Raw genomic sequence first — 8,031 nt, forward strand, 5'->3', positions numbered from 1 at the left:
ATCACGAACTGGAAGATATCTTCTTGATTATTTCTAATCTTTCTCTAGCTAATCTACTAGTGTAATATTCCATTACTGATATAAAAATGATTTAATTACTTACACATTTACAGCAGAGAGAGGGTGCGACCAAACATAAGTGTCATGGTGGGTAAACAAAAACGTTATACATATTTAGAAAATCATGAACGACAAGGATAAAGTAACAAAAAATTAACCCAATTAGAGAAACTCTAGGTTTTTGTTGCAGGCTTCAGTTTGACGTTATTGACCTTTTATTTTCATTTTAGTAGGAAGCTTTATTTTTCAAAAATAGACCTTCCAGCAAGTGGTCTGTTCACCCTCTCTGCTGCTGGATGGATAAACGTTTTCAGTTTGGAGACTGGTTTATGCCCACATTCTTCTGTGAACAGAGGTAAGTTTATTTACTTCTGTAAGTCAACATTTAAACTACACTTGTATATAGGGTGGATATCATCTACAAATATACCGCCCCTATCCACCCCCACCCAACGCCCGCTATTAACTTTGCAATACATGTAGTTTTACTGGTTTTTGTTATTGTTCTTGTCTTTGGATTTTAGTCATTTTTCATGTAAGAGTTTAACGTTGTTTTTTCTGAGTTCATCGTGGTATAAACTGTCAGTTGCCGACTCACACGGCAAATAACGCCCGAAGGGCGTTATGTAAGCTGTGTGAGTCGGCAACTGACAGTTTATACCACGATGAACTCAGAAAAAACAACGTTAAACTCTTATAATTGAAATTTTAATTATTTGTTATGTTATTTTGTTTGCATCATTAAAAAACAGAAATCTTAACTGAACGTAGTTTTTCTGTTACGTAGCTATTTATAGCACTTGGGATGTCCAGCTTGATCGCAATAAGGTCATCATAATACCAGTCCTTCAGCCAATGGAAGCCAAATTTTTTTCAATTATTTTTGTTTGTTTGTTAGAATGTTGTTTTTCTTTAATGCTTACTTCATGTCTGCCTTAACTGGCGGTGTTTATCTTATGCTGTATACTTGACACTATTTATAGAAGTGGAAAAGTAGTTCTCCTTACAGTTTATACAGAAATGAATGCAATTCGTTTTGATCACGTGGTAACATTCTGACCAATGGAAATGTTACTTTCCTGTACCAGCAACTGGCATTGCAATTATGCTATAATATATTCTAAATGACATAACAAACCACTATGGGGTAAATTGGCCATATTGAAAAATGCGAAACCATTTTTCACTATTTCCTTTCGTGAATAGAATACAAAAATGGCGGCCAAAATGTTCAGTAAAAACAAAAAATCCAGAAGGAGGGGTGGAAAAGTGTTCCCACGATCGCAGGCAACCAGGAAAAGAATACTGCATAATAATTTCAATGGCTTATTTGGACTAATCAGAATCACATAATGTGACATGTTAACGTTCTTAATATCAAAATTATAAAACTACACATACTAGAGAAAAACTATACCGAATATGTGATTAATATTGATTCCAATATGTTAGATAACGTTTTTCTTCATTCAGAACTGGACATAAGGAAATATAGGAAAAAGAAAATGGCATTAGATTCAACAGCAAAATTAATAAATATTTAATTAATGAGCTTTTATTGGGAAACCAAAATGAGAAGTTTGCGGAGATAAGAAATTACCTGATTGTATTCATGTGACAGACGACAACAAACAAATTGCACCAACAGTTTCAATTCGCTGACATTACTTTTAAAATAAATGTATTTAGAATTAGGTATGAAAGTATATTAGGCATTTCGATGAGGTTATATTTCATTATTATGCATGATGTTTATACTTAAGGATTTACAATGCTGATAATTGATCAGTGGAAATTCATCACAATCTACTGTTGAAATAATATTTACAAATGAGTATTAATGCGCCAAGGGCGGGTCACAATTTTATATACCAATATTATAAGTCTATCAAATTTCTTTATACCATCACTTTAAAGCCATGCTATTTTTGATATATTATTGAAACTATTCACCGTAGTTTAATGTATTGGAAATGTTGTAGTAAACAACATCAACACTCATGTTTGTTGGCAATTAGATTGTTGAGATAGCTTTTCTTCACAGGGCGTTCGTCGAGTATATTATTTGTTTCTGTTTGTAAAGGAAATATTAAGCAGGAAGGTAATAATGTTTTCTCTTCGATGTGTATCCTTTGCAATAACGATTTCCTGTTCTGCTTTTCAAACGATTAGCCATTTTAGCTCGAATGTTCGAAATTATTTTGGTCTTTCAATTTCTTCCCTCCTGAAGTTTAAAAAAATGTTTTATTTAATGTTTTCGTTATCTGTGTTGTTTATTTTCTTCCTGACTACATTAGTTTTCATTTCTTTGCATCTGTTGTACTCGTTTAGGATCAAAATACATTGTCAATTGTTGATCTTTTTGTCACATATTGGCGTGATCATCATGTCCTATCCATAAATACGTTTCATCTCACCGATAGCAGACCTTAATATTTCATCAGGTATTAAATCTTCTTGCTGACCAATTTATCAGTGACAGATTTTACAATAAATCCCAACAATGCTGCATCAAACGCCAGTTAGAGCAAATGGAACAACTACCCTGGTAGCTATTCTTACAAAACCTATTCGGATGCTGTTATACACATGCCAACTTAAACAGTTACCACGGTAACGTCTACACAATTTCAAACATTATATCCTATTCTGTTTTTTCTTAAATAATATTTAATATTTTTATATTTTCCATTCTAAATTTAAGACGTAGAACAACGCAGTCTGGTTAGTTGACAGTGTAGGATATAACGATGCAGTAATGGATTTCTTTCCGCTCATTTATATATATGAAGGAGAATGGTAACTGATTTCACCGATTCTGTAGATGTTTAACATTATACTTTTGTATTTTAATTTTAGAACATTTTAGGGGAATTCATTTTAAGATCATCGAAATTAGTGGTCCAAATGCTGATGATTTAGGAGAGAGACAAACGTTTGCTCCTGCCACCATAACAGAAACATTTCAAGATAGGAGTGAAATTTGATATAATGCAGAAGCGTTGATGACTTAAGAAAGTATAAGGGCAGGACATGGATATGGACAAAGTCCAACAACACAAGCTAGTTTCCCACTAAAATCTACACTTGCTCAACTTCAAAAACTACATCGAACGGATTGAACTGGGGAATTAAAGAAGAAAATACTCATTTGAGTAATTTATTTTAAACAATTAGGTCAAGCTTTCAGTATGGTGCCTTCCGGAACAACACAGTGAAAAATATATTGTGAATTTACTATTTACATGAAAATGGGAAAATGTTTATGAGTAAGCTTCCTCTCAGAGAGAGAGAGAGAGAGACAGAGAGAGACAGAGAGAGAGAGAGAGAGAGAGACTAAAGATCTTATTCAGAAAGAAACGTTTAACAATTGTTGCATTAGTTTCGTCGACAGCTTTCAAATAGTTACTCTATTTGTAACATGTAAAGTCAAAAGTAATGTTTTCCTGCTCTTCCTTGGCCTACTAATACTCCAAGGGATCAATTGTTGACATATGAATATAGTGATGTATTTGACAGCGTTGTGATAATCAAATCATGTTAAAATGATAATAATTGCAGTATTAAATAAAACGTGGAAACCAGACTGAATGTTCAATTAATGGTTATTCACATACTCACATGTTCAAATAACCATATTTAAAAAAACAACAAATCTTGCAAAGAAACATGGTTTATTAGTTACTGACAATAATGTATGTCATATGCCGAAGTGAGCATCAACAAGTTTAAATCAAAGTTCCGACCAAGACCTGAGTTGGCGTTTTATGCAATGCCATTGACATGTAGTATCATGTCCCACCCAGTCACATAATCCTGACACCAGACCGACCAGCGCTAACACAGACCTCTTAACGCTGAGCGCCAAGCGAGGCTGCTACTAGTACCACTTTTGTAAGTCTTTGGTATGACTCGGCCGGGGTTCGAACACTTGATCTTACGCGTTCGAGGCGGAACCTCTAACCACTTAGGACACCGATGTTGTGATAACGAAACTTAGTAAAAATTCTTATAAATCTCAAGCTACGCAACAAACGTGGTTTATGTCAAGAAATGTAACAATAACTCCGATTATGCGGAAACGAAAGTGCGATGAACGGACGGATGGATATAGAAAAGAATACATTTGTATGTACTTTTGAAAGTGTATAACTTATATAAATAACAAATCACATCTTCAACATAAACATTAAAAAATACTTATATTAAACTGAGAGATAAAAATGTATGTGTAAATTTGACACTTAATTTTGTCATGCATGTTATTCAGTGCAAACCTAATACTCTCATCTGATGAATCGTCATCGAATTTTCCCAAGAACTGTTTTTCAAAGATGTACATGTAATGATCATTTCACAGTTAATTACATCAGATGTAATTATGACTTTGTGATTTTAAAATTAGTAACAAAAAAGAAAACCAACAAGTTTTGTAAAATTGAAAATATAATTTACTTGCCAAAAATACACGGAGAAAAGGTAAAAATAACTTACAGTATGGTGAATGAAATCCTAAACAGTCCTAAATGTTCCATCAATTCCAAAAGTATCCAGTAATATGAATGACTTCCAGTGTTAATCCGATTGATGTTCTGTATTTTACTTATGTGCTAACAGTACAGATGAATCACTATAATACAACCCCAGGATGTCTTTTAAATGAATGCACAATAAATTCCGTAATTACGTATCAGTTATTATATATCCAATAGTCTACATAATTCGAGTACTGTAATACCAACGAATGATTAAATTAGTAAATAAATCTTCTCAATATAGCTGAATAACTTCCACGTCTAATGTTTACCACTTAGAATGTCTAATTCTCCAGTAAAAATCTATTATATATAAAGTTAATATGCAAGATAGAAAACTTCGCAACAGATTATGTTCACTGTCAACAAGGTCATGTGGATTACACTAACTAATCAAGAATAAAGTCATACATAGATTTGCAGAACACGTGTCATTAAGTTAGATCACGTGATATTTTCATTGGATTTATTGTTCAACTCAACCTTGGAACTTTATGAATCAACACAAGAATTACTCATCTTTAAAGTGCGAACTTAAGATTATCAAGAGAATTAGTATTTAAAATATTATTAGCTAAATAACCCGTACAAACTATATTCATGAAAAAATACACATGATATAGATAAACATACCAATATAAACTGCCTTAACTTTCCGACATGGATTTTATATTTTACGAAGATGTCTGACTCCATTCTGTTTGCTTCTTTTACAAAGTTATGCATGTTATACCCTCTTAACGATGTTCAATATAAAATATCTAATGTGCAGCATAACTCAGTCTGATTTGTTTTGCAACCAGAAAGGGTAAAATACGTTATAATACGTCAATACCTTAACTTATTGTAAATTATTATTTCATCCCTGACCTACCGTGTTCTCAAATAGCTGATATTTATTTTTTATTTTTATTTTAGCACTATCGAATAAATACTAGAATGCTCTTAAAACAGAGGTGAACTTAAGAAAGAAGGATGGGAGTAGTGTACTGAAGAGTGCATTTAATGATTTTAGAGTACATTCAATGCTTTGTTTCAGAAGCAAGTTTGGCACATAATGAAAAGGACATATCCTTTACGTAAATTGTGCCGCCTGATTAAAACTGAAATCGGCATGAATTTCATTTATCTGTCAAAAACATTTTTATAATTTTTTACTCTCAAAACAGTTAAATATTTAGTGCCAAGTCCAGTAAAATCTGGACATCTGGCAGCCTGTTAAAAGCAGACATATATAATTTTAAAATAAATAGACAAACTTCATACTAAGTGAATAACATGTCGATTTTATAAGTATAAATAAATCATGTTCCTTGTAGCAACCTATTTACGTTTAATTCTACTCCAAATATCTAATTTTAAGTTGGTCTTTCAGACGAAAGTCCTTTAAAGTACAATGCAAACCGTTAGAACTAGTCTTCCCACTTTGGTCCAATATACTTCCACTCTAGGTGTGTCAAAACTTCAGTTGTATTTGGGGTTTTGTTTTTGTTTTTACTTTTCTTATCACAATGATCGACGCAGATATCTTTCCTTTCTGATCCATTCCGCTAATACATTATAATAATTGAACAACTAAGTTAAGGAGTTTATCTAAAGTCACGTTTATGAACTAAATTAAAACATTCATTAAAAGTCTGAAAATGATACAGTTGAAACGAATGAATACGAAGTTTTACAATTCGAATATTCATTGAACATATTAGATAAGATTTCAATATTAGTTGACTGTATTGGATAACATTCAAATATTCGTTGAATGTATTATAAAAGATTCTAATATTCGTTGAATGTATTTGATAAAATTAGAACATGCTAGTACAGATATCAAATCAATCCTCTTTCTTTGTCCAGTTTGATAATCACACACACACACACACACACATACACACACACACACACACACACACACTGATTTAAGAATAATGTTTAACCAGTCATAAAAATCTAATTAAATGACATTTTAGGGGTCTTGAGTGTTTTTCTTTTATGACTCAAACTAAAACTCAGTTGAATTTACGTGTTATTTTCCCTGCTTATATTTAAGCTCAGTATGACCATACACGTACCTTTGTTGAAGAAGGCAGACGGTAAAGCAGGCCAGAAACTTAAATGCAGCGATTTACTAAAACAACATATCCTTCCATGTTCACAACCAACCAACCCCTCTCTCTCTCTCTCTTTATATATATATATATATATATATATATATATATATATATATATATATATATATATATATATATATATATATATATATATATATATATATATATATATATATTGATGCTTATTTTAATTGAAACACTTACACGGATATTGATCTCGTCTTATATATAAGATGTCTTTTACAATCAGTTTTAAGTGCCTTTATGGCTTTTGTAGACATTATTGCATCACGGAGACTTTCTCGTCAGATTTTGCCCGTGTTCGAAATCGTGGAAACCCAAGGCTGAGTCGTCAGATATCAGTATCTGCTATTTCACAGATGGACTGTTGTCAGATGTTGTCTCTCGTCCCTGGTCAAGTAGGTACATATATGTCACACTGAGACCGACAGAGAGTTTGAGACCAAATTTTCGAAATCGAATAATTTAGCAAGTAAAATAAAATGTGAACATTAAAATCTGCTCGCTTTTATCTGCTGTACGAGTGCTACACTATATATGAAAAATGAAACAAACCAATATACTGCAAGAAGTAGTAAAATCAATCAAACCGAGGAAAATTCTAGATGACACTGAGAAAGAGATTTTCTAAATCAATGCATATAATACCATGAAACAGTGACATTTAAAATATTTATTTGTTGTGCCATCATGTAAAGGAAAAACGAAAGAAAACTTCGACCTGTTAACACAAGGCAGGGGGAATTCAACGATGCCCCCCACCCCCACATCCTGCACTTAAAAAAACCCCCAAAAATACCATAAGATTGTCGTCCGTCGACTGGTTGACATATTTGGGCAATATTTTGCACGTATAATTTCAGCATAAAACTCTTTTAAAGACAATGTGAATATGTTCGGAATAAAAAAAAATGTAACATTTCTAGGTACATTTAGGTTGCACTATAAGAACGTATTGCATTTTCTTCAAGATAATCTTCCTTCAATAGATGAAATAATGCCAGTTTTACTTCAGCAGCATAATGTTGTCAAGAAATAGTACAATTTCCATGTTAATAAGATCTTTATTTATAGGAATTTAGCAGATTTTCTCTTCCCGCCTTGCATTCTTGCAAAATGCTGCCTAACTCGATAGGTAAACAAACAAATATTTGAATACCAAGTTTCTATTAGAATATTGGCAAAACCCTATTTCGATTCGAATGTTCTGTGATTCACTTTTGCTCAAGACAATCCTAGTGTGTTTGATTAGAAGGAAGTATACTTCCTTTTCTTGAAAGCGTTCAATGTGAATACGAGTATATCAC

The sequence above is a fragment of the Sinohyriopsis cumingii genome, chromosome 6, assembly GCF_028554795.1.
Source record: "Sinohyriopsis cumingii isolate HCF-2022 chromosome 6, ASM2855479v2, whole genome shotgun sequence".
In the NCBI taxonomy this organism is placed as follows: domain Eukaryota; kingdom Metazoa; phylum Mollusca; class Bivalvia; order Unionida; family Unionidae; genus Sinohyriopsis; species Sinohyriopsis cumingii.